The following is a 27426-nucleotide window of genomic DNA, read 5'->3' as shown; positions in this document are numbered from 1 at the left end:
ACTGTGCCAAACAGGAAGATAAAGTCCCTCAGGCATTCAAGAAGAACATCGAGATCTAGCAAAATTAGAGTAGCTGGAGAATGAGAACCTGTCTTTAGAAGGTTACGTCTCATTGCTGTCTTGCTGAAAATTTTAAAAAGTAAAAAGCCCACCCAAAATACAGAATTTGCTTCCATACTCACTGAAGCCAATGGCAAATCTGTCCTTTGTTGATGGTGGATTATGGGGATGTAAAATAAGATAGTAATTCATGCAGGGATTTTATGCTTTCTGTGTATCAATATAGCTCTTTTTTCAACACAACAAACAGAATTTGTGCATCCTGGTGTATGCATCTCCTGGTGTTGCATCTCTTGCTTTGTTTTGGATTCCAGCAACTAAATAATGCTTATTGTTACTGTTTTTAATTTAACCCCAGAAGAGACAAGAAAAAGATGATTAATCATAATAATTGGGTGAAACATTCTGCAAATCCGATTTTTATCAATCTTTAAGAATTTGAGAAAACCTTCAACAGGTTACTTTTTTCTTCTGGTTTACAGATTTTTCTACCAGAAACATTCTAGCAGGATCGGAAAATGTTGAAAATGTTCACTGATACTTCAGCTCTCAGTGAAGAGATACGGGAAGGAAGGAATGAAAACTTCTAAGGAAGAGAACAGTTGTGCAATAGGAGGAAAGGTTGACTATCCTCCTCTTTTGCATGGTCCAGACCATGCAATTTACCCCACAATTTAAAAAAAAAAAAAAAAAGATTTTTTTTTTTTTTTATATGAAGGTGGAACTGGGAAGAAGCAGATGAGTCACAGAAAACAGAATTACATGTCTTCACGTCTTGATTTACACTATGTTTTACTCATAAATCCAAGTACAACTTATTACTGGATTCGGAGTAGATCTCTGATACTGGGAAAGAGAATTTCGGTAGAGAATAGTGAGAGTCATAAGACAGTAAATTGTTTCTGCCTCTTCTTTATAGAAAGGCAATGAACAAAATCTATTTACAGTTGAAGAAATAACTCTGGAAAACACATGAAACTATTTGTTTCAAAAGGCCAAGAATTCATTTGAATTTTTGCTTCATTTATTAGCTTGCTTTAAGCATCCATATGAGCAACATCAAACAGATAGCATAAGTAGAATATTACAAATAACTAGTACATAAAGTGGCCTGGGAGAGGTGAAGAAATGTTTATGGATTTAATTAATTTATATTCTGTCGACCTGGCAAATTTAACTGTTTATTAATTATTTGTTAAATAATTTTGACTAGTGATCACCTTTTTAAGAGTTTAAATCTGCTCTAGACAAACCACACAGACACCTTTTTTTCAAATACATTTTTTCAAGTAACCTTTTTTGTACATTTCTGCTGGTAGACAATGTTCCCAGCCAGTAAAATATTTAAGAGTTATAAGGCATATAGAATGTAACATATTTTAGAAGATACCTGTAAGGAGTCACATGAGTCTTTACCGTCCTATTTAGAAAGTTAGCAATAATATTAAAGAACTGATGTATCAAGAGTTACAGTGTCATTTACATTAAAGAAAGTATTTTAGGGAATGGAGTAATTTTAAATAGAGTGTATCAGAAAAACATGGATCCATTTGTATTTTGTATGAGATGAGAGTATTCTGCTTAAACAAAATAACAAAACAACAAAACAAAACAAGAGAGTAGGCACAGCATCAGGTTAGACAAAATTCAACATGAAAACTTTTGAAATATTTCTTTTTCCTGCTGCTTGACCATCTGATTCCTCAGATGGGGGAGGAAGTGAGAAGCAGGAATCCCTAAGAGTACAAACTACTCCTCCCTCTGTAAGAGCGTCTTCCAAGTTCAGGCTTCTTGGAGTATTTTATCAAGACTACATTAAGGTCCTGGCTTCCCAAATGAACTGTACTGTGGGAAATAATTATAATAATATTGGAGGACTTAAAATGTTGCTTCTCAGTCCGAATAAACATGAAACAAAACTTTCAAACTATTCACAAAATGTATTTTTTTTTTCTCCACTCAAGCGTTTACTCTAAAATTTAAAGTTGTTTTGGCCATTGTAATGCAGCAAAATGGATGCTGTTCAAACGAAGAACGTTAACACAGAGACACAAGTGCTAAGTCATCAAAATTCAGAATGAATTTTCTCCTCCACAGAAAATACTTTCACTTTTTTTCTTTTATTATGTATCAGACAAGAAAAAAGAGATGCAATTATTTCAAAATTAGAATTACATATATAGAAACAGGTTATAGCATCTGCTGTTTATATATGGAAGTATTCCCACATTCCTACTCCGTGGTTTTCAAAACAAGAGCAATCTTGAGTAGTCAGTTTTCTAAAACATATGCAAAAAGTGGCATGAGAAATTTCCCAGCTCTAAGAGGGGACGTAACTTATGTGAACATAACTGTTGCTATCTGGTTTATGGTGAGTGGAATCACTCCTATGCCTCTGCCAGCTTTATGTCACACGTAAAATACTGGTATGATGATCAACAGCATCAAAGCTGGATTTGTTATATATCTAACATTTAGTGAACCCACTGTCTCCTAATAAAATCTAGATATTTGTATGCTAATAAACATATGCAAAGATATATAGTTGGATCAGTTATAAAAGTATAGCTAATGTGATTCTGATAAACTAATCACATAAAATACAATCAAGCGGAAACATATCTAAGTTTACATGGCCCAGTGATTTGGGTTCCTTAAGTTTTTTGATACACAATTTAAGTGGATTTTCCCATTAGGCATCTGTAGGTAAACAGAAGCAGTAATCACTTGTGACTACATTTGTGACGTTAGGTAGTTAAGTGCCAATTTTTTTGAGAATATTTAATCGTCAGAACGGGGACCATGTTTTCCAAACAGTAACCTTTTAGGTACATAGGCAAAGCAGCCAGATTTTTTTTCAGAATTTCTTAGGTGTTACTTTTCTGAGGGCCTTCATGAGTGATGTTAGGAAATGTTGGGTAGTAGTCCATGCTCTTTCTCTTTCCGATATGTTTTTGTGCATTTGTGAAAATTGTTAAGTGTAGGTTTTTCCAAAATAATATCTTTTTCTTTTCATTATAAAACAAGAAAATCATAAAGACCTTTAGTACTTTTGGATTCCAGTAATCTTCTGAGGCCAACCTCTTCCCTTCACCACTCCCTCCAACTCTAACAATGAAAAAAAGAAAGAAAACAATCAGCAATTTAGAAAAAAAAAAAATTATAGACAAATGGAAAAGATGCTACCGTGGCATTCAAGACACTGGTATTGTATTATTTCATCAATAAAACATCCATTCTTCTGAGGTATGAGGGCTGAGCTGGCTGAAGTAAGGTACCCTGTGCCATATTACAAATTTGGTATTTACTTTACACTCTAACTGAAATCAGATAAAATAAATCAGGACTTGCTTGTTTTCCTTTTGTTTGTTGTTAAATAAAATAAGCTATTATTTTTAATTTTTCTTATAAAAGTAGAAAAAGAATAAAGAAATGAAAACTTCTACTTAATGTAACTCAAGTAAATGTTCCAAGTTAGTGGATGGGTAGAACTATAGCCTAAGTGTATTAAAATCACTTGTATTTCATATTATTGGCTTTCCATCAAAGGTTCTCTTATTCATAAGCTAATATGTGGGGATGTAAATATATTTAATAAAAACACATGAGATACACAGTTTAGCTTAACACAGTAGTTTCATTTACTTGAGTCAGAGCACATAAGATCATTTGTACTAAAGAACATTATTACAATTTTAATATGTAATTAAAGTGTTCATATATTGTGAAACATTTGCCCAGTACCTGTGTTATTCTGAAAGGCAAACACAGGGCACTTTAGCTTCATTTTTTTTAGCTGGTTCCTAATGGTCCTTTCCAGAACTTTATTCATTTGCAGTGTGGTACTGGCTGCCAGATCACCGTATGTATAATTTGTACGAACTGTTCATTTTATTTTAGAACGTACTGTTTCAACAACATAGCTTGTGTCATCATGAGAACCATGACAAAGGGTTATCCAGATTTTATGATAGCCAGCCAGAGAAATGGGGCTGTGAAACAATACTGCTGCTGAGACTATCTTCCAAATGCGGAGTGTGAGAGAGGGCACGACGCTTCAGTCCTCATTCAATCTGTTATTGCCGATATAGGGAACATCTTTGTGAAAGAAAAGGGGAAAATACGAAGTCTGAAAGGAATATGCATGTTCTGAATGGTTTTGGCTGCATACATATAACCTTCCCAAACATTATCTTTGCATCATTTGTCGACCCACAAGTAGTAACAGTATTTTCATAGTGTTATACCTGCTTTACTGGTACTTTCTCATGTCAGTTTGGAAGTAGTGACTCCACCCTGGTTACTTTCTGGACAGGCTTTCAAGCTATCAGGAATATGACTCATCAGAGCAACGTTCTCATAAGTATATTTTTTTATGTTTATTTGTGCGAGTGGGATGAATTTGCAGAAGATTCACAAGTACAGGATGTGTTCTTCTGGCTAAAACCACCAGTATTCTATTCTGGTAAAATATTAACAATCAGTATACAGTAGTCATATCAACTTAGCATACGCCCCTTTGATTCTTCCATGAAAGGTGTTACAGGGGCTGAAAGTAGGGTTTATTTCCTGACACCAGAGACCCAAGGTGTTAGTTCCTGTCTATGGTCAAAAATTGCACACCCCCACCCCAAAAATGCGTATGGGAAAGTAAGCCTCACCCTAGCTCATGCCTCAGAACAGATACAGCGTGCTAGAGGCATGGCCAAAACTCACCAGATGCTGCAAGCATATGATTCCTCCATGAGAGTTTATATGGTACAGCTGTTTTTAAATGTTTTTGTAATTGAAAAGGCTCTAGCATCTGGTCCTTTGCTTATTACTCTTAGATCAAATAGTCACAATCTTAAGTCTACTTTCAAATAATGCAGAAAAAAAAAGAACTCGAGGCACTGAGGGTACATTTCTCTCAGATGACCTCCTTTGAAGTACTTGTAAAAATATAAGTAAACTGTGTAATAAAAAAAATAATAAAGAAAAAGGCAGAAAACAACTCCGGTAGGGAATGATATCAGTTATGTATGCATACAAATACCTTCATCTTTTTAAATGTAGGTAGATAAAGTAACAAGCGGTATGTACTCTTGGTATCTTTCAGTTATATAAAGAGTATATCACTCTTCCCTGCACATGTTATTGTGTAATTCAACTCCACCTCCAACAGTTGCAGACTTGCTGCTGTCATGAACAAAACAGGATATGCGCTGTGGTACACCCTGCAGAAACCCTTGCCCTCGACCAGCTTTTCCTCTGGTAACACTCAGAGGGTTCCCATTGATTCCAGTTAGTCCTAGGCAGGACTCCTGAAGAAAGTCAGACCTTTCCACCTTACTAGTTCAGATTTATGGAGGAACACTGTAACATGATTATCATTTATTTAGGCAAACCTCCTCTGAAGTCAATTACTGAATAAATAAGAATCATAATGATTCTTTTTCTTTTTTTTAATTTTTTAAAAATTTATTTGGTCTGCCTGCATAAATTCTGGAATACTAGGTGATTTAATCCTCTGTGAAGGCACCTCCGAAATAGTGGGTAATCTGACATATTACATGAATTGAACCAGGCTGAGTCAAGGGTGGAATTTCATTATTTGTCTATGTAAGGCTGACAAACTATTTTAGAGGAAGATTTAGTCTGGAAATGAATTTCTGTAAAGCCAGCTAGCTTCTCGACCACGTCCTAAGCCTTTCATATCACGATTGGACGCCATAAAGCAAGGTCTTAATTATTTTGATTGAAAAAGGTAGTTTCAGAGCTGTTAGTTTTTTGAGAGGCTGAGATAGCCTCAAAGGAAAATCAAAATAAGAGCAGCTGTAGTTCTCCCAAGCTCTTCAAAGCGCTTTATGTGATTTAAAAATAGGCTAGCGTTAGCTTAAAAATGTTTGGGAATCACGTAACGGCATTTTAATTTTCTTTTTGAAAATAATACATGTCTTGTTACCACATGGCACAGACCTATATGTTTTACTTCAGCAAGCTAAAGACAAAGATAATGTTTGTTACTGGAACTGTAGCTTTGTTCATAATTTTAAAACACATTATTGTACTCATCAAAGTGATAAAAAGTTGCAGGTACATCAACAATTTATTTAACCATTTTTAAATGGTCACGCAGATTAATTTTGTACTTCAAGAATGTCAGTATCACAATTATATTTTGATAGAACTCCTACTAGATCAAAACGATACCTTTCTGTCTTTGAGACTTCTGGTCAGCAATTGTAAAGAGGGGTGTGTTGGGGGGGAGTGGAGGAGTGGGTGGGGGGTGGCTGTGTATTATTATGTATTTTTATAACTATAAAGTGGTTCACTGATATTACCAAAGTACGGTACCAAGAGCCCTCCAATAACTGCTTGCAATTCTGGGAATGAGTTCTAATACAACATCTATAAATGTGTTTTTCTCTTCCAAGACTGATCCAAAGGTAGTTGATGTTTTCCTGTCATAATTGGCCTTGCATTTACAGACATCTTATAGTGATGAATTCCCCTTGAAGAAAAAAATTGAAAAAATGTCCCCTTTTGCGATGTCTATAACAAAGTAAAGGTATAGACACCACCCCACAGATGGTAGATCGGTAGGTACATCGGTAGATACTCATCTTCTATGCTTGGCGAGTGTGTGTTTAGGTTTGGCTGAAAACTGCACAGGAAGAACCAACAAACACACATCAGTATTTCATACTTCCTAAGAGACTGATTTCACTGTGTGCTGGAATTCTTCCTTTACTTGTACAGAGTATTTATTTTGTATATTGTTTGAATTCTCATAGTTTAAGCAAATATGAGCAAGTGGCACAGTTCAGTGTGATGTGAATATTAAGTGTTGGAAATAACCTGCTAAATCCATACATTGTGTTGCTTAGTCTCAGTTGATTGTATCGTATTGAAACGTGTGTCCTCAGGCAACTGTATGTTACCCAACAACGATCATTTTAACAAATATTCCACATGCGCATTTTTTCTGTTACTTGTCCAAGATTCCTCATTTTGTAGGTCTCTTGTCTATGCAATATGTTCCCTAAGGTTAAGAATGAAAGAGGTCTCTACTACAAGGCACTCTTGATTGAAATAGCAGCTAAATTGCTGCAGTAATGAGAAAAATTCCTTTTCCCTAGATAATTCAGCTGCTTAGCATTGAAAAATTTTTGAGATAAAGATTCTTTGTGAAATAAAAAAAAATAAAGATCATTTCTTTACAATCAGAATTTGCTAATGAGCCTACTATGGAAATGCAGAGCAAAACTTGCTGTTTTAATGGAAGCATGGTCAGGCTCTATTACGGGACTTAATGCTCTCAAAAAAAGACCGTTGTATAGACACTGTGACATGCAGTAGCTTTAGAAAATGCTGCTGTTTCTGGAAAAAAAGCGGTTAAAAACACATGACGATGAAGTTAACCTAAATCTTTCATTGGCTTAAAAAATTAGGTCAAGTAATACATTATTAGCTCCGCTGTAAGCCTGTACACAATCCGTACATTCCAAAGTGAAAGAGGTTTTGCTTAACATTCCTGCATCTACTTTCATTCATGGTATCTCTAGGTTAAAATATTTGGCTTTTTGACTCCCCTATGCTTTTCTCTGGAGTGGAAATTTGGGCATTCTTTAACAATACTAGTCTTCTGCTGAAAAAATGCTCGAATATACCATTTGTAATTATTTTACCCGAGTTTTAGAACTAAAATGTTGGCATATGGTAACGCAGTTATTATCCCACGATTTATAAGCGCCTCGTGAACAAATTTGCTTCTCCTTTCTCAGCCCTTAGCTTCTAGAAGTATCACGAAGTGCTCTGTAAAGCATTTGGGGAACACCGTGCCAAGTGTCGAGACATTTGTTAAACACAGGCACACAGAAGGTGCGATGAAGGTCACACGTGCTTTGTAGCTTCGCCTACGCAGCCAAGTTCAGCATGTGCCTCTGGGTACTCTCTCCTCTGATGGGGATGAAGTCTAAAGAACAACTTGACGTATAACACAGTTCCTGGCAGCAGAGGTTGTGGGGATGCCGCCTACCAAAATGGAGGGCTGACTCTTCTCGCAAGCTCTGCCCACGGCCGGTTTTCCTCCCAAACTGTGTTTACCGCCACGTGGGCAAAACGGCACGGCTCCGACCAGCCACTGCGCCCCCGATTCTCCAACGGCTTCCGCGGGGGCGGGCAGTCTGGGAGCCGGGGCCCTCCCCCGCGCCCCTCCGCTAGCACAGGGACCGCCGGGCGCCCCGGCTGAAGGCGGGAGGGCTGCTCCCCTCTCCCGGGCGCGGTCACCATCCCCGCGCCGCCCGGCCTGGGAGGCCGAGGCCGAGGGGTAAGGAGACGCGCCGGGAGCCGTGAGGGCAGGCGGGGCCGGCCCGGTCCGCAGGGCCCTCCCGGGAGCAGCCGCAGGTGCCGGGGCGGCCGTCGTGCGCTGGCGGGAGCCTTTTCGTTCAAGGGGGGGGGGGAAGGGGGGGGGGGGGGAAGTTTCTAGTGCGTGTTTTTCGGAGAAAAGGCGGAAAACAGGGCTGAAAGCCCCCCCCCCCCCCCCCCCCCCCCGTTATTCTAAGCGAGCCCAAGAAAAAAAAAAAAAAAAAAAAAAAAAAAAAGGTGTTATTTCTAAGCCACTGCTGTTTTCATTAAATACGGGTCCTCCGGTGCTATCGCTCGTAAGTTTGTTTCCCGGGGGCCCTGCGCCTTCAGTTAGATTAATTAGAGAGGGCAGGAGGCGACGCGGCTTGCGTACGTGCGACGCGTTTAGCGGCGACCTCCTCCGCAGCCGCCGTCCGTCCCCACACGGTGCGGGGCGCGCCCCCCGCTCCGCCCGGCCCGGCCCGGCCCGGCCCGGCCTCCCCTCCTCTCCCCTCCCCTCGCCGGGGGTTAGAAAAGGGTTAAGAAACTTGGCTGGAGAGATGAATGGCGCGGCGCGGGGAGGGGCCGGGCTGCGCCGCGGCGGGCGAGGTGGAAGGCGGGGAGGATCGCGGCTGCGGGTTAGGCTTTGAAAGTCAGCCTCACAGGCATTGCAGCAGAGCCCCGAGCGCGGAGGGGTGCGGAGCGGAGCGGAGCTCGCCGTGTATGTGTGCGGGGCCGGGCGGGGGGTACGGACGGACGGACGCGGCGGCGGGGGGGTGGGGTGGGGGGGGTGGGAGAGGCGGCGCGGCGCGTCCTGCCCTGTTCTCCCCTCCAGCTGGGGGACCCAGCCGCCCGTCTCGGCTTCGGGAGCCGCCGCCGCCGCCGCCGCCGCTCCCCGGACCTCCGCGCCGGGACTGGCCGTCGCCTGCTGTGGCCGCTGGGCCGGGCCAGCGCGCGTGCCCGCTGCCTGCGCGGGGGTCCGCCGCCGGAGCCTCTCCCGGCGGCGAGGCCGGCCGGCGGGCACCGGGCAGCCCGCCCGGGAGGAGCCACCGCCGCCGCCGCGGTGGGGGGGGGGGAGGGAGGGAGGGAGGGGGAGCCGTGCGCGGGCCCGCTGCGGGGTGAGTGCGGCGCTCTTCCGCCGGCAGCCGTGGTGGCTGGCGGGGGAAATGGCCGAGCGGGGCGGGCCGGGGCCGCGCTGGCGGGCGGCGGGCGGGGAACAATGCCGGGGTGAGCCCGGCGCGGGGGCGGCCGCGGCGGCGGGGGCCGTTTCCGGTGACGGCCGTCCCTCCGGCACACACCTTCCCCCCCCCCCCCCCCCCACCGGCTGTGGGAGCCGAAAGTTTGCCTGGCCAGGGTGGGTTTGGGTGAGCTGCAGGGCCGGAAAAGTTACTCGTCTTCACCCCCGAGACCCGCTAGCGTTTTCCCGAGCGCTGGCTGCAAGCCTCCCTCGGTCCCCGTTTCGGAGGGGCACCCCCACCTCCGCCGCCGCCCGGTGTGCGCCTGAATTATTTACAGAGCCGCAAGCTTGGTGCGCAGCGGCTGCGGCGGCCGCCCGGGGGTGCGGAGAGACCCGGCCCCGCCGGCCGCGGCCTCGCCCGCCGCCTCCCGCCGCCCGGCTGCTTTCACAGCAGCTGCGGGCAAGGCCACGCTTCCCTCTTCTGCCCACCCCCCCCCCCTCCCCCGACTGTTTGTTACTGCCTGGCCCCCCCCCCCCCCCCCCCCCCCCGCTACCTGCGAGCGGGCAGCCGGTGCCTTGGGTGCCTTTTCCACCGCCTCTCGTTGGTGGCACACGCTGGCTCCCTGCTTCCCCCAAAGATGCCTTCTCATCGCTTCGGGCTCCTGAGGGACGTCGCTGTTTCCTTTCTAGACTAAAAGGTTATTTGTTACTTTTCCAGACGTGTTTTTGTGTCCCTGAAGCCCTTTAAAGGTGATTCCCCCCCCCCCCCCCCCCCCCCCTTTTTCTCTACGGAACGTGGTGTTGGAAGCTGTTCTTCCTAAGTGTCAGTGACTAAGTTGGAAGGTGGTGAAACCTAAAGAAACGTAGTGTAGGCAAAGTAAGGGACAGCTTTGTGTTTGTGCAGCACCTCTCTTTTTCTTCTCCTGTATCGTGGATTCTGATGATTTATTAGGTTTTTAATTTAAAGAAGAATTCAGCTAAAATGCTTGACACGTGTTGAAAATGTTGAAAAAATGGTGGGATTTCTGGCTTTGGGATTGCGGTGCTGATAGGAAAGCTGAAGTCGAAGTTTTCCCCTTCTGCCTTACCTCTGGAATCTGGAGACTATACTATTCCTTTTTTTAATTTTTTTTTTTAATTTATTTTTTTATTTTAAGGGGGCCTGTCTGCCTGCCTACAGGGTCTGATAGCTCACAGGCTGATTATAATTTAACTGAGTCATGGCACTATAAATGTTCAGAGATACCGTAAAGCTTTATTTAACAAAGAGTGCGAATCTAGTCTGTGAAGACCCATGGGGAGGAAGCAGTCACTTGTGGAAGGGGGGTGGTGTATCCCCGAGTGAGTGGTGGAAAACATTTATCTTTAATATTCAAATGTGATTTACTGTTTCTGGGGCCGACTGAGCACACTAGAAAGTGACACGTTAAGATGTCATGTGACAAAAGCTTTCTGAGCTGAGGATATCTTGTGGTTAAAGTCTGTTTTAATAGCATCTGAGTAATTGTTGCTATACAGGCAGCAAGACTTGATACCGTGGAGAGCAAAAGTTCTCCTTGAGAACGATGTTCAGGCAGGTTTGGGGCTTCTGCTGCCTGGGGCAAGTGTCTTCTCAAACTTGTCTGACTTGTTATTTTATCAGTGGTCTCTCGAGATAGAGTTGATGTTGACTCCAAAGCAAGACAGCAAGTTTGTCATGAGTGAAATGCATACGTGTACATTTACTGTTGAGTGGGATGGTAGAGGTGACAAGTAGTGACTGCGTGTTTCAGGTAGGGGTGAAATCTGACCTCCAGTTAGAGTGGCCTACAGTTCCAAGTTATCTAATGAGGGAGAGCTGTCAGTGGTTTTCAGATTCTTGTAGACCCCGTGTGCATAGACTACAAGATGCTGTCAAATGCCAAACTGTACTGAATGGATTTTTTTTTTTCTATTAGTCTTGAGGTAGAAAATTACCAGATGAAAATGTGCTCTTCCTCTCTGCTCCCTGAACTTGTTTCTTTTTCTAAAGTGAAAGATGTGCTAATCAAAATAGGAGGAAAATAAAATAACTAACATTTATTACAGTCATAAAGGCTGTGTTGATAAAGAAGTAAAAGTGAAGTGATGTTTTTATATTGTAAACTTAAATAGGTGATTTAAATGCTGGCTGAATCACCTGTGGTGTTTGATAGCTGTGTTAGGGTGAATCTGTTCTGTAAAAGGCACCAAGGAAATTTTTTTTTTTTCTTAAGTGATTCAGTAAAGGTTAGAACTCAAACATGAATTAACTTTATGGTGATCATATTTGCCTGTAAGTTTTGCTTAGTGTGGGATTGATTTAAAAGAATTGACAAAGGCTTCTTTGCTTAAAGCTTATTTTGTCTTTTCAGAGCTAACTTTATTTTTCTGTCTTTGAACAGTGGCAAAAGGTTTCTGTAATACCAGCTGTATTGTTAGCAGTGAGAGCACTGTTAATTTTACCAGTGATAGTGCGGGACATCAGTATATTAAAAGATAAACGATGTTTTGCGTTGTGCCGAGCGTATGTATAAACTTGCCCGAGGCAAAGCCAGGGAGTTGCATTTCCCAGTCAGCTGCCTTGCTCAAGGGTTGTGCTTGACACCTCCTTGCAGGGCTATCGGAGAAGACGTGAAGACTGTAACATTTCATTAATTTTAGAATAGCTCTTCAGAACTTGCTTGAACCTCAGAACCCAAATGGCCTGTGGCTTTTTTCCTGTCTGAAAGTGTAGGGAGTGGAGGGCGTCCAGAAGAGAGACTGGGGAGAACACAGGGTTTCCAGCTGGGCGCCTGATGGGGGGCAGAAGCCCCTTTGCGAGTGGGGCTTTGGTGTCCGACATCCCATGCGTGGGGCCTGTGGGCGGGGGGAGGCTGGGCTCAGCCGGGCTGATCCCCTGCTGCTGGGTGAGGAGCAATAGGTGGGGTAAATGGGATAACTATCCGATGGATTGAAAAAGGTTAAACACCCGTTTGGGACAAGAAGTGCAAATTTTGAAGTATAAATTGTTACTGCTTAGAAGGTGTTTAATGACAGGCAAGTGGCAAGATAATGTAGGTAGGGAATGAAGCCTGGACAGGAGGAAAAGGTATGAAAGAATATCCACAAATGTACAAAAAAAGATAAAAAACATAAACTTGACAGTCTGTCTAAACAGTCTTAAACTAGAGACAAAAAGGTTAATGGTAACAGTATTTGTGGTTTGCTCGCTCTTCCTGCCAACAGGCCAAAACGATAAGAGCAGTAGCTGTCTGAACTGCACTGGCCTGCCTATGGCAAATGTGAGGGAAGTTATAAGGAAAGTATTTAAAAGGCTTGTGGCATTGCTTTGGGATATTATGGTATTAGGGTTTTGCTAGGTGCATTCGAAAATACTGAATTGGAAAACAACGTGCTATGGTTGGCAGGCGGTACTTTCAGTGGACATCTGTGATCACAAAAACTTTCTTGCATTCTCAGATGGGAAGATCTGCCTCAGGAAAAGCAGGCAGAGGGATTCTTTTGGTAAAGATGAATGCCTACATTTTAGTGTTTCTGGATTATTTATTTCAGATACTTGGAAATGTTACCGGACCTATTTAGCACTTGAATTAATTTGGTAATTTATTTGGCTGTCTGTTTCGGGTCACTTGGCTTGATGGTTGAAGAAGGAGAATAGGAACTAAGACTCACGTAAATAAATATTCATGTGTAGAAAGGGGAAGAAGCAGTTGCTAGCCATCCTAGTTCGGGTCAAACCCCTCCTGGCATAGTCTTCTCATACTTAAATTGTTACTGGAGCTTGTTGCTCCAGTTTAATTGCCTGTCTTGAGAGGAACTCTGTTTTCATACCACTTATTTCTAAATACCATTGTCTTTAGCAGAGGAAAACCAATTTTGCTCATAGACAAAATCAGATTAAAAGCAGAAGCTACAGATATTTTGTTAGTCACTGGTTTCTGAAGAGGTTGAGTTTAGTGTAGAAAAGCAGCTCAGTGTTGGGGAAGACTTCTGATGGGCTGCTCTTCCTCCTCTCGAGAAAGAAAGGTGTGAGGGAGTCACCATGAGAGAGATTGGGTGCTAGGTTGTTGAGGAATGGTTAATAGAACAAGGTCACAAGTCTATGGAGGCGTTGTGCGAACAAGAAGATTTTTTCTGAGACAAGACAGCAGCAACCAATGACACTCAAGGACGCAGTGTCCTTGGCGAAAATAAGGAACTTTGTGAAGAGAAGTTGTGGTTGAAGAAATGTAAAAATAAGTAGTCTGTAACCGCAAGTAGGTGGAGTATGTAAATGTAACTTTTTATCATGTAACCAATAAGAGAATGACCAGTAGGCATATGTTATAGGAATCATATAAAAGAACCCTGTTAGAAGTAAAGATTGAAGACGCTTGCAGGATCTCATATTGAGTGTTCTATGTCTTCCCTGCTCAAAACTCTCCACACTAGGTGTAAAATGTGTTTCAGTCTTGACCTGAACTATTATTTGAAAACAAATAAGAGAGTATTTAATTTGCCCCAAAAAGCGTTTAATGAATTTCTATGTTGAAATGTGTCATAAGTAGTATGTCTTGCTCGCAGAAGAACAGTGGTTTTGTTCTCCTTGGTGCTAGGTTGGTACCGCTGCTCTGATGCTGATTTTTTTTCATAGCGAACATTTAAGATATTCAGCTACGGGCTTTCTAATTATTCTCTGTGCACCACCCCACCATGAAAATGGAGTGGGAAGAGAAACTGAAAAGGCTTTTTCAGTGATGTAGAAAGTAGAGGTAGAAAGAAATGATGATTCTTGCCCCAGGAGCTTGTCGTGTTGGTGGTTTTCATGTCATCACCTATCCCACTTTCAGCAGTTCAGAATATGAAACAAATCAGTGTTCAAAAAAACTATAAGGTGTGCAAAGCAAGTGATCCAGACGTGAAGTTTTGGGGAATAAAGTATTATTCTAGAAAAGCTTGCTTTTTTAAATTTGTTTTTAAAATGTTATTGAAGGAATATGGTATTTTCCCCAGAAATAACAAATTCTTTTGTTCTCTTTTCTCTGAACTCTTATAAACCTTTTGTAGTCACTTGGAACAATGCAGAAAAGGCTGTTCAATGCTGACCTGAAGGAAATCCTGTCTATACATCGAACCTTGATGGCAATACAGTGTAGGCTGTTGTTTTGTTGTCTGTCCCCCCCAAAAAAATCTGTCTTCTCTTGGATGTAGGAATACTTTAATAAAACCACTTGTCAGTGGTGGAAAACATTTTGTCTACATATATAGTATGGAACAGAAATACTGGAATTAACTACTTTTCTCAAATTAAGGTGACTTGAAAAGGTGATGCTCCCTTCTGCTCTAAGGGACCTCTCATCCCATTTTTCCTTTGGTCACAAAAGATTCCACATCCAGCTTATTTGCCCTACCAGTGAAATGGAGTTGGGAAGGCTTTGCACTATGTTTATTACTACCTTTGTCACTGTACTTGTCATTTCTCTGTTTATTTTGACTGCAGTGGTAGCTTTATTCCCGCCCCCCCAATTGAATCCAAGTGTTGAGGATTGCTACTGTTCTGTGGTGCAAATTGGGTTTTATTTTGTGATTTATATAGGGGAAGGATTTGAAATAATGTCTGCATGTAGTATTTCAGGGTATTTACTTATTTTTCAGCTTAATTGGATCTGTTGCTTTTGTTGCATCTTGGTACTGGCAGTAGTCCAGCATGCCTCTCTTATTTCATGTACCTGAAAGCTTTGAATAGGTCTTTTTTGGATGATGACCCATCTAGGAACACCTGTATCTTTTTTTCTCAGGTAGCACATTGCAGTGGTCATAGATGTTTTCTCTAAGCCCAAGTATTGCGGAAGGGGGAGATGCTGAGAGCTGCCCCCAGTGCACACAGTTCCCCCTCTGCCCCTCTCCACCCTCCATGCCTGTAGCCACCTGTGGGGTCCTCTGTGCTAGAGAAATACTGTGTTTATAAAGCTTTTGTATGCAATTTTTGTGAGAACAGAAGCTAAGGGTGTGGAAAAGAGGAGAGTAACTCTCCCTCTGCCCTTCAAGAGGAAGGGAAAGTTCATCCAAACAGGGGAGAAAGTGTTGTGTGGTTGTTTTGGTATTTTTTGTTGTTGTTTAATTTTATTGTAGTTAAATTTGATTCTTTATGCATAATAAACTTGCTGCTTGGGTAGTAACTTTGTGACAGAAGAATTAATATAACTTTTAATAATGAGGCTTGTCACAAGAACAAGGCTGAAATAGTACAAACAACAGTGATCTGGGCTAGCTGTAAATTTGCATCTTTGAGCAAAAGTTTACTTAGGCATAATAGAGAAATGCTCAGAAGAATTAAGGTGGTGCTTGTGATAGATAATGTCTATCTATGTTATGTACTATTTAATTCCTAAATAGCTCAAAAGCAAGTATAATTTCTACTGCTTTAGTTTTTTCTAACAAATTTTGTGGCATTTAGCATTACATTCACAAGTTATACTATGCTCTTGTCTTTTATTCGTGCGTGTGTGTATATATATTTAAATTAATAGGGGCTCTTTAAAAAATATGATTTTGATGTTCATAGGTATAAGTTTTAAGTGTTAAGCAGTAATAGCTACATAGGAAGGAGGGCTTTCATGTCACAGGTGGTTTTTTGAATGAAAGGACAAAAAAGAGGACCATGGCTTTGAATCAGAGTTGAACATGGAATTTGTTCTTGCAGAAATACTGTCCACTTAGCCAATACAAGTCTAGATAACACAAGTTGTTTGTTTTACTGATGGTTCTGTTGGGAAGATTTTGATTTCTGAAGTTTGGAGCTACGTTTTTATTCTGAAATAAAAATGTTGTTTGCAGTTCTTACCAGCCAAAATAAAGCATCGCTTTCTGTTACACCATCAACAAGAAAGTAGACGGAGGTATATTGGATAGGAAAAATTAGTATGCGGACTTTCATAGGGTGATTTCTGCTATTCATTTCAGATCAAGCATGGAATTGCTGAGGAAGAAAATTAATGCATCCTTGGGCTCCTGAAGGAAGAGCTTTCCTGATGGGACCATTTTCAAGGTAAATAATTTGTTTGGATTATTTACCTTGTCTCTTTGGTTTGGGGTTTCTTCTTTGTCTCACCAAATCTGTCAGACAACTGTCTGCCATGCGTAAATCTTTTAGGATTGTAATGTGTTTTAAAGTGATAAATTTTCTAGTTAATTGCTTTCTTTTACTGTAAGACTTTTTTTTTCAGTGTGTGCTGATTAAAGAGAAATAAGTATTTCAGTAGCATTTGAACTTTTTGTATGGAATTTGCTAGTAAGTCCTGAAGATTTAGCCTACTTGTTTGGGAGGTAGCTGCTAAATAGAGAAGAACTTGATTTACATGTAATTTTGGAGTGAAAGAGAAGATTAAATAAAACTTACTGTGTTACAATCTCTCTTATTTCTTAAATAAAACGGATCCAAATTGAGCTTCTGTGGCAAGGGACCGTCACAGTAAAATCATTATTAGATATTACTTTATAATGGCTTGTAGACATTTAGCACCACTGTCATTTTGTTTGGATCTGCTCCCTTGGTTCCCATTTCCTAAATCCTATTTTTCTTTGATACCGGGGAATAATTCCCTGAGTGTTGTCCAGTGATTGCTTATGTATACGCACTTTGGTTTGTGAGTGATTTTATTCACTTGAGTAGCCCCACTGTACTCGGTGGGCCTACATGCATGCCTAAGAACTTGAGAATGCTGATGAGCATAAAGAATACAATTTGGGCATGTAATGGTTGACAAGCAGTTGTTGTTTTGTTTCTGGTCTCTCTTAGGACTCATTTGCATTGCCTCCAGTGGCAACTTTTGTGAGCATTAGTAGGGAAGGTCTAGAAGCTGGAGGCAGTCATACCAAATCCCAGCCTGCAAAACTTCTTGCATATCCGTTGTAAACGACACAGATTGCAAATGCATGCATGTATGTTTCTTTTTTTTAATAAATCCATGTGTTGCTTGACTTTATTTGAATATAGCATTGGTCTGTTTGCAGCAGTTTGAGCATCTCAAACACAGTAGAATATAGCAAAGTGAAATCATTAGCAAATAGCTGTGCTTTTTAAATTGAAGAGATGTGGACTTATCCAGAATCAGGGGTTTGGAAATAAAGGGAAATCAAGATGAGGGATCTGTTTTTTTCCCCATAATGTTTCCTCTTTGACTCCTCAAAAAAAGGCATTGCTGTAGTGCTTCTTAGTTGTCCGAGCAATTGTATTTACAGGAAAGTTAGTTGTGTTACTTACTGGTCTCAGAATCAGTACGATAGGCACTTCGGAATTAAAACACAATTAATTAGCTATTCAAAACTTGAGAATTGTGATCAGCAGCAGATGGGCACTTATACAGCCTTAATGGAACTTAGTAGATGGTGGCTTTTGTGGCAACAAGCTTTTCGAAATCTTTCACATCTTCAAAAATGAAGTCATTCAAAGCTTTGTTTCAGGATTGTCACCTCTGTTTAAAAGCAATTCTAGTTAGTCAGTTGCAGAAGTGTAAGCTGTAAATAAGGATCTTGCACCAAGTATTCAGATTGTCAGTAAGGTAGGTTAAGCTAAAGATTTGAGAAAATGTGTTTGTCAGTGTATATACATGACTGCTAATCCTCACACAGTTTGCGTTCTTTTTTCCATTTCTAACCAACATTATAAAACAGTTGCATGCTATGTCTTGACTATTTTTTGGGGGGTGAGGAACAGGTTTTTATTGGTTGTAAGCACTAACTGTAGACTACCTGTGTTGGTATACAAGTTTGCATTGCGTACCACTGTAAATAGCTTCAATGTGGAGTGGAGCAGATTTGTGTCTTGATCAGAAGTTGGTTTTTGTCACTGAAATTAGATTTCTTGTTTTAAGTTGGAGTTCTGGACCATTAGGGTGGTCTTTCTCCAACAGAGTACTGCTTTGCAAACATAACTGTTAATCTTGTTGATGCTGTGTATCCTTCATGAAGTAAGAGATACAAGAGGGGAAGGCAGTCATGCTAAAGTTGAGCTTACATCAAAGGAAAAGTCTGTAGCAGTGAGCTGAAATTTATGATTTATGTCCTTGTTTAAGTTTATGCAAGTCTGAGAAACTGGAAAAGATGCAACTCATGAGAAGATATGGATGAGAATTAAAAACCAATAATAAATGTAACTCATGTCAAAAGAACAAGGTGGTGACTCAGCATGTGCAAGGTTGGCAGAGGCAGCCTTTAATTGAGGAGGAATTGGTCACTGTAAACCAATTACGTCTTATTTTTAATGATAGGTTTCAGAGAACAACAAATGAGTGTAGTATGATCTTGGCTGATAGTATGTGCTGTTCTTGTTGGATAAAAACCTGAAAGCCTGAGGGTATGAAGTTGCAAACAGAAGTTTTATTCCCTCCTTTTTCCTGTGAAGAGGAAAAAGTAGGCTATGCAAGTAGAAGAAACTCCACTTCTTTGCAGTGAAACCTTTGGATATATTTTGTCTTTGGTGACTAACAGTGCTTCCACTTTGTCAGCCTAGGAAATTTGGTAAAGGGATTGGGAACTTGCAGGGTAGAGAAATGTCCCTCATTCTTTCGGTAGCTTGGCATTTAATATTTTACAGCAAACTTTTAAGTTTAACATATTTGAACTTGTACCAGATAGGGTTAATAGGCTAGACCAAAAGGTCAAAGCATAAGGCATTAGGCTTAATTAAGGGAGAGCAGGAGTGGCAGGAGTATGTGACAGTTAAATGGGTTTCCCACAGACTAATGTCTGGTACAGGGCAACCATGCCTCAACTTAAGTGGGTTATTTTGTGCAAAGGGCGGCCGTGATTAGCAGTTTGACATGCCAGACATTTCTGGCCAATCCCATCTGTTTTAGAGGTTAAAAAAGCACACCTTTATGAGCTGATAGATTGATTTGTGTGCCCGTCTGGTAAAGATTAGTAGTCCAAGGCCGATGCTGTAAATACCAGTTATAGAATATTGTACTTTCTTAGTTGCTCTTTGTTTAAACTGTCAACTGTGTTGTAATGGGGCTAACAGCTATAAAAGTGACCGTGCAACATGAAGAACGCGGCAGGGCTGCTGCGGCAAGTGTTTTGAACCAGAAAGGTCTGGGAGGAACAGACCTCCTTAACCTTAATAACCATGGGCTCTCCTGCATGTAACTTGGGGGTTAAGTATGAGAAGCCCCTTTTCTTATAGATTCTGTACTCACAAGCCTGCAGGATGAGTAACAAAGCAAGCTTTAGGATGTAAACTCACTCAGAGGCACGCTTACAGCTTATTCTTGCTGACAGCAATGGTCTTGGCTGGGACGCAAGGGCAAACAGCTACAGTGCTGCCACAAGCTGAGTATTCTCCCCTAAACAAAATAATAATCCATCCTTCCCTCTCTGGGGGTAATCTGCCCAGTGAATGGGAGGCCCCTCTCAGCCAGGGAGGGACAAATGAAGTCGTATAACCCAACAGTTGAAAGAAAATCCCCTCTCGAAAAAACATCATTTCCAGAGTGCTAGACCTTAATATAAGCAGTTGTATTTTTTTCTGCCTCATGTTGATGGAGCATGAAAGTTAAACACCTAATCATTTAGATTTCTATTAGAAACATGAACAAAATTTGAAGTGACAGTAATATAATAGTACTATGTTTCAGCCACCATTGCCACTGCTTATCTCCTTCTAAGGCCAGTGGCTGGTTTTCTTTACTTAAAAAGGGCTGCTGGAGCCATTTCCCCACCTCTCAGGACACAGTTTCATCCCACAACAGCAAACTTCAAACATTTTTCCTACTGACTGTAGACCTGCTTTTCCAGAGGCCCTGCCTACCTTCAGCTTTAGGATCCATTTCCATTCCACTTCTGTATTAGCCTTTTGTAAGGTTATTAAGGTTAATAAACAAACCTCCTTCGTCAGGTTTGTTTTGAACGTGAGCCTGTAGGCTTTGGTCATCTCGCAATGCTTTGCTTGAAAGGGAATCTAGCTTAATGTGCTCCTGTGTAAGGCTCACACCTTTTCTTTGTAGCAGTCTCCGTTAATGTGTTTGTCCAGAGGTTACCTGCCTCAGCATGAGCAGTTTTCCAGTTCTGAGCACAGTCAGCTAGAGGAGAATTTCAGTACTTAAAAGGTTTCAGTATTTATGTCAACTTCATCATGTTCTCTGTATCCTTCCCACTCTGTTGCTGAACTGGGATGATATATGCATATTGTGTTGTTTTTTTCTCTGTAGCTGTTGCTCTCTGGATAGTTTTTCCAATTGTATCATGAGCTTGCCTTACAAGCCTAAAATAAAATAGGTAGCAAAATAAGTCTTGACTGTGTTTCTTGTCATCTTTCTGACTTTGTAAAGTCAAAGTTACATTACTATTAATATAAGACTATTAATAAATTGTTGATGCAATAAAACTGTTTTTCATAATGTTCAAGGTTCATACGTAGTTGAAGGTGATTATCCTATTTTAAAATCAAGTAGAGGTCAGACTGTATTGTCAGATAACTGACTGTGGCCCAAATGATATGCGATAGCTTCGAGACCAATGACAGTCTTCCTCACTTTAAATAAATACATGATTTTGAATTAAATTGTTAACTGTAAATTTATTTTGTGGTAACATACTGATAACTTCCTTTTGTATTTTGTGAAAAGCAGTGAGATACATGTGCTCGCTTAAAAGTAGTGCTTAGAGGTCTCATTTTTAAAAGACATTAAGTTATCCCTATTCTGTCCCTCCTCCATTCAAGCAGTGACACCTGTAGCTAAATATAACAGAACTAAAACTGCATGAAGTTAACATTTGGCACCTTGCATTTAACATTCCTACATTAACTTTTAAAATTAGTCACCTGTCTAAAACTTCATGTTTTTCTCCTTGCAAACATGATTATCTTTCCCTTGCTCCATTTAAAAGAAAATAAAAATAGGAAGATAGTAATGACTTGATGTTCATACTATGAAGGCTGCTCCACATACCTGAGCTGTACTTTTGCTGTAACAGCTGTGGCCTGTTGCTGAAGAGATTGACCAATTTGTGATTTATGAGTTGCCTTCACCTTATCTAGCTTTGTAAGAGCCACCTTAGTTTTTCTTTTGTTCTTGTGAAAATCTCTTCCTTCTACTTCTGTTTGAAATGCCTAGAAATATTTTCAGTGTCCTTTAGGATGAGCAAGGCAACATCATTATCTTGCAGTTTATTTAGTAACATGGAGCTGAAATGGGCATATGCAGCATCATGTTCTCTGTGGAATAATATCTATTTAAATGATTTGGATCTAATACATATTTACATGAAAAAACATCTTGCCCTTCTCTGTGGGGAGAGAAGGTGAACAAGCATAAATTTTATAATACTCATTGCTTCTCTTGCACTAAATCATACTTAAATTGCAGAAGGTTGTTGGCTTGAGAGTTGTGTAAAAAGTGCTTGGCTAGTAAAGTGAGGGTGCAGGGAGATTTATCTAATTTAATACTAAGAAAATGTTGTCAGCTGCAGTGCATTGATACAGGATTGCCTAAATCCAAAACATGTACTTTAGATTTTCATGTATGCATGTTTGTAATATTTTCATGGTTATAATATATAAAATATAATTCTGAAACAATCCATTAGTGCAGTGTGTGAGTATGCTATATTTTGGCTAATTTGATTGTTATTGATTATACCTGAGCCATTATCTAATGTCTTGGGAATGGGATGGACTCTTGTGACTGCTTTTCTGCTGTTTCAGGGCAGAACATACTTTATTAAGTTTCTTGCAACAGTCATTGTTAAAATCTTTATAATTACTGCTTGAGTGTAATTAGCATTTCCTGCTCTAAGTGTAGCACAGATTAAATAATGAAGGTGTTCGGGTGGCATGCTAAAGATTGTACTCAGGACTTAACACAGGATATTTTCCTCCCCATATCTTAAGGGTATAGTCTAGTTCTGTTGATGAGAGTGGAAGTCTAGGCAGTGATTTTTATTGGGCTTGGGCCTCTCTCCAAGTCTGCGCAGTTCATCAAGTACAGTGATGTGGAGTCAGTATGGTGGCTTCTCTTCTACCATTCCACTTTCATCATTGGATAGAACTCAGTGGAACTACTCAGTTTAGCATTACTGAATGTAGCAGCACTATACCAAATATTCTGTACTTGTCAGTGAATCCGCTGCATTTTGTTAAAATATGTCTTCTTTTGTATTGTGCCTTTCAGTTAGGATATTATAAAATATTTGCATAAGATATTCATACTGCTTGATTGGCCATTAGGCATTAAAAACAATTCTAAGGTGTCCATTGTTTTCAACTTCGAGTAGTCTTCAGCAAAAGAAAGGATGCACTCACTGTCTCTGGTGTTTCAAAGGATTTGCTTTTTTCATGTAATTGATGAAAAAGCGAGCATTTGGTTGGTATCCCTGACCCTTTATGAACTGGGTAGAAAGGATGCTGCACCATGCTTGTATGAACTGGCCGACTGTGGATTTCTCCTTATTTTAGATTTCCATACTCTTTGACCTTGTAGTTGTTGACTTTGGTCTGGAACAATTTCAAAGTCATGTAAATGAATGTAATTAAGGTATTGCTTATCATCTTGGAGAGTTCACGGAGATGCTTATTGGCCAGAAAGGTTTGTTTACTTAATATGGAAGGTTAATATAAGGTTAAATTTTACTGTGTAAAATGGCTTCATAATGTTTTTATTTAGCAGCTGAAGAAAATAGTGTTTGAAAAGGCAAATAATAGTTTTATTTGACCTCTATGTGTTTCCTGTAGCTTGCATTATTGGGAAAATTTATCTTCATTGCATAGTCTTATTACAGTTTTCCTTTCTCCTTGTTCCACAAAGGGAGCCTCTCAGAACTATTTGTAGGCCTTTGTGTAGGAAAGGAGCTACATTAAGGGAGGAAGTGTGAAAATATTTGACAATAATTGCTCTAAGTAGTCCATCCTCTTCCACTTATGTCTTTTGTTCCCCCTGCCTCTTTTTGCCAGAATGGGATTCATGATTTGTTCTTTGGTGCTTCTTTTGTCTTTATTGCCATTGCTGCTGAAATAAGGTGAAAAAGCAGTATAAAACAGCAGGGAAGAACATCAAGCTACTGGTTTCTGCCTTCGTCTCTCGGGCAGTAGGAGGAACAGGGCCAAGGCCTCCATTTTCTTGTCTGTAGCCCTCAACTTTGGATATAGTTGTTTTGCTTACCATTTATGGAAAAAATTGCTTGTGTTAGTGTTGTTTTTTCTCCACTCCCAAGTTTTTGTAGTTAGCAAAACAGTGGGTACCTGAGAAGTGTCATGTTAAAAAAAACAAAACCAAAAACCAAAACAAAACCCAAAAGAAAACCAAAACAAAACAAAAACCCAAACAAACAAGAAAAAAGCCAAAATTTCAGTAAGGCCAGAATTTCACCTGAATTCCAAAACCATATATTAAAGTCCTGGAACTCCCTGAATAATGGAGAAGAGGTGTATGGTTATGGGGTGAAAGGCAAAAACAGCTGAAAAATGTCCTTTATTTGTTACCTCAGGCCCTATGTATGGGAAATAAGGGAAGAATCTATGCACCTTTGCCATTCACTTTTGCTTAGGTAACATACTAAGAGGAAATCTGCTCAGAACTGCTCAACAGTGGCCATGTAAGAGTGCAAAATTTCTTGAAGAAAAACTTCCCCTTGCTGCTGGAGGTCCAGATGATTTCTCAAGAATCAGTCCTGGTCCTCTCAACTTATTGGTGTTTAGTTCTCTGCTACCTGAAGTTTTATTCTGGTACAAAATAAATGCAAAGGGAACATTTAATAAACTGCGGTGATAGCATTTTGTAACCTCTTTGCACTTCCTCACATAGGTCTAACTGTCGAGATGAAAAAATAACAAGGTTGTGCAGAATCACATTTACAGTTTACTGAACTCTGTTTTGTCTTTGGATTGCAATATCAAAGATGAAAGTTTGATCATGTCTTTTGGATATAGCTCTTCAACTCAGCTATCTTAAGTGCTTGCTCGAACTTTTTTTTTTAAAGCTAGCTTGTCACGTCTGAGGCTATCTCAGTATGCATATGACTGAACTGGTTTTTGATCTGAAATGCATAAAAGGTCACTTTCCCAAACTTTATCTTCTGGACCTCAAGTTTTTTTGTTAGTAATTTTCTACTATGAATTTCCTTAATGGAAAAAGGGTCTGTTCTGTGTGCCCTTCCAGCTTTCCAGGCAACATCACTTTTGCATTACCCTGCCCTGATTTTTTTTCCCCAAAATATTCTAATGTGCAATATGGGAGACGAACAGTACTTAGACACTGCTTTTGGGGTAATACTGGCTATTTTGGCTTATAATGCTGCAGTATAGTTTCTCTAGCTCTGATGTCTTCAGAGCCTTGTCTAGACAAATACCAGCTGTAATTTGTCTCTGCAAAACTGAACTTAAGCATTAAAGCGGGTCTTAAAATAACCTCTTTGTGCTGATGATCACGCTATTTCTGTGTCTCCTACCTTGTGACTTTGTTGGTTTTTTTTTTGAGGAAAATTGCGCATGCCTCACAAGATACCAGGAGCACCGGAACAATCAAATCTCTTCTGTTGCAGCCTTTTGGGGGTATTGTAGGCCACTGCTGTTTTGCTACTTAAGTAGATTTGGAGCCTCAGATATCAGTTACTCTTTTGGATAATGGATTGTATGAATTTAACATACAAGCATGCTCGTCTCCTTTTCCTGTCCTCCTTAAAGGTCACTGTACAGGAGGGAAAGTTGAGTCATGGGCTATAAACACTTGTAGATCTGCTATCTGATCTAATTCTTGTTCACTTATTGCTTGGACTTTGTCAGGTTTATCCGTGGCGGTGCACTGACCCTAGTGACCTGCTCCACTCCTTTGCCGAAGGTCCCTTCCCTGTAGTGGGATGGCATAAGTCAGGGTGTGTTGTCTCCTCACCTGCTGCCCTTCCTTGCTGAGCAGAGAGTTGTTCAGAGATGCAACTGTTCCATGCGTATCGTACAGCTTATTGCTGTGGAAAACTTTATTTATTTAAACTTGCCCATGTCATGTGGAGAACATCTGCAGGATTTGGAGAACTCTGACAAGATGCCCTGGATTGTAGAAATAGCAGTGGTTGTTTAAATCATTCAGAAAAGTAATGCAAAATACTACAATATTCCTGAATATTGCAGTGGGTGCTTCAGTATCAAAACTGTAGATAGGAGAAAGACTATTGGAAGGGCATGTGGCAACGGGTGTGTTGGAGCTGGTGGTACTAGGAACATCAAATACTTTGAAGACCAGCAGAGAAGTAATGGATAGTGTCCATTTTTTAGTTCCTGAACATCTCTGGTGCTGTCCTGGGGATGAAGCACATAGTGTGGAGGTGGGTTTTGGGCTTGTGTTTTTATGGTTGGTTGTTTTTTAATCCTAATTTAGATTCTGTATTTAAGATGTCTATCAAATGACCTCATATGTTTTTTATTTGGAAGAATTAGGGCAGAGGGCCACCTTATGACTTAATTCAAGTTGTAGTGATGAAATTTACTTGTAGAAGTTTTTTGGGGGGTTTGGGGGGAGGGGGAGTAGTGATAGAAATCCTATGCAGGTAGGTTGTGATTTATTTTGTATGCTTTCATATCTTTATAATGAGTGAGAGCCTTACTCTTTCTGGGTAAAACAGGTCTCACTTGGGTAGATCAAATGTGAAATTTCTAAATGTGTCATTTCTAAAAAACATTTCTGCAAAAATGATGTTTGGAGGTTTCTTATGATTTGAAGAGTACAAATAATGCAATGCTCTTCAGCTGTAATAAATAAAAATGAGATGGAAAAACAAACACGTGCTTACCTTTCAGCCTGCATAAACAGCCTTACTAATTAAGGGCAAATATCCCTATGATTTCTCTTTTGATTTAATCACTAGACTATATAAAAAATGTATACATATAAACATAATTCATAAACTCACTTTTCTGAATTCTGACTCCCCATACATGCACTGATGATGTTCCAGTACTATTCCTGTATTTGTTATTTACAAGTGAGTCGCTTAAGATATGTAGAAATAACTGGTAATTACTAAAATGAGATCAGGGAAGAAAAAGATATAATACTTTATGCGTGCTTTTATTAGCTCTCTTTGCTTACTTCATGTGTGCTATTTAGTCTTTGCGGATTGCTCGTGTGCAACGTGTGCATAAAACATTTTCTTCTGGAAATGCGTAAGTGGTTCGTGTTTGAGTTGTTCAGTGACCACGGTATTGTCTCCCATTGGATTTGACCAGCACTGAATGTTTTGATACTCTGGTCTGTGGGCATAGCTTCCTCTCAGTTTACAAGTGCTGTTTGCCACTCCTTGGGGCTACATGTGTAAGTAATAGAAATCTGAACTAATGTCAGCTATGTTTTTGGAGTGACTTGAGGACCTTGGTTTAAGGTGGACATCTTTTATTTAAATATTTTTGTCTTAGAGGCTCTAAATATAGTGGAAAGCATTTTTTATATTAAAAAAAATAATTAAAAAATTGGTCTTTCTGTGCCTGAGTGATTAATACCCATGCCCCCTCCCCACAACGTGTGAGATAAATTTGGTAATTTGTTTTAATATATTCTATGGCAATCATTTGTAGGCATTGTTTGTTGGCACACTGGTGGAGCAAACTGATTAGAAGCAAAGCTCTGAAGAGTAGTGTGGCCTGCCTTAAGAGTGTATCGAGAAGATACCTGAGCTGTCCTAGTCTGAAGGCAGAACCCAGTATTTATTTCTGAAAGTAAAGGAGAGCATGGATGGATAAGATGGAGAATGAATGAGTTGGGTCTAGCAGTGGGCATTCTTCGGAGATCTTTTTTTTTTTTTTTAAAAAAAAGATAGCATCCTTAGTTTCTGGGAAAGCCTCCTAATGTGATACACGTAGGAATGTGATAGAGATATTAAGACTTGCATCTCCTAAATAC

General features: G+C 40.4%; 1 protein-coding gene and 1 long non-coding RNA gene across 11 annotated transcripts in view; one reads left to right on the top strand and one right to left on the bottom strand.

The window, feature by feature from the left end:
* Nucleotides 1–27426, top strand: part of NRIP1 (nuclear receptor interacting protein 1) — an 895475-nt gene that overhangs the window by 806632 nt on the left and 61417 nt on the right. For 3 of the 10 annotated variants that reach the window (XM_049824881.1, XM_049824877.1, XM_049824878.1), the window contains exons 1-2: nucleotides 8702–9109; nucleotides 16508–16592. The gene's annotated coding sequence lies outside the window, so the exon portion shown is untranslated. Of the gene's footprint in view, nucleotides 1–3942; nucleotides 8372–8697; nucleotides 9110–10168; nucleotides 10264–16507; nucleotides 16593–27101; nucleotides 27214–27426 lie in introns of those variants that run through there. The other 7 variants (XR_007509085.1, XR_007509084.1, XM_049824880.1 and 4 more) reach the window with 5 other exon arrangements.
* LOC126049085 (uncharacterized) lies at nucleotides 743–10191 on the bottom strand. The gene is made up of 3 exons (XR_007509088.1): nucleotides 10120–10191; nucleotides 3102–3168; nucleotides 743–1905 (listed from the first exon to the last, which is right to left on the bottom strand). It is a non-coding gene; the product is annotated as an uncharacterized LOC126049085 (long non-coding RNA).

This window comes from Accipiter gentilis, chromosome 21, assembly GCF_929443795.1.
Source record: "Accipiter gentilis chromosome 21, bAccGen1.1, whole genome shotgun sequence".
In the NCBI taxonomy this organism is placed as follows: domain Eukaryota; kingdom Metazoa; phylum Chordata; class Aves; order Accipitriformes; family Accipitridae; genus Astur; species Astur gentilis.
The sequence above is the reverse complement of the archived record's forward strand: the minus strand, read 5'-3'. Positions and strand labels throughout refer to the sequence as shown.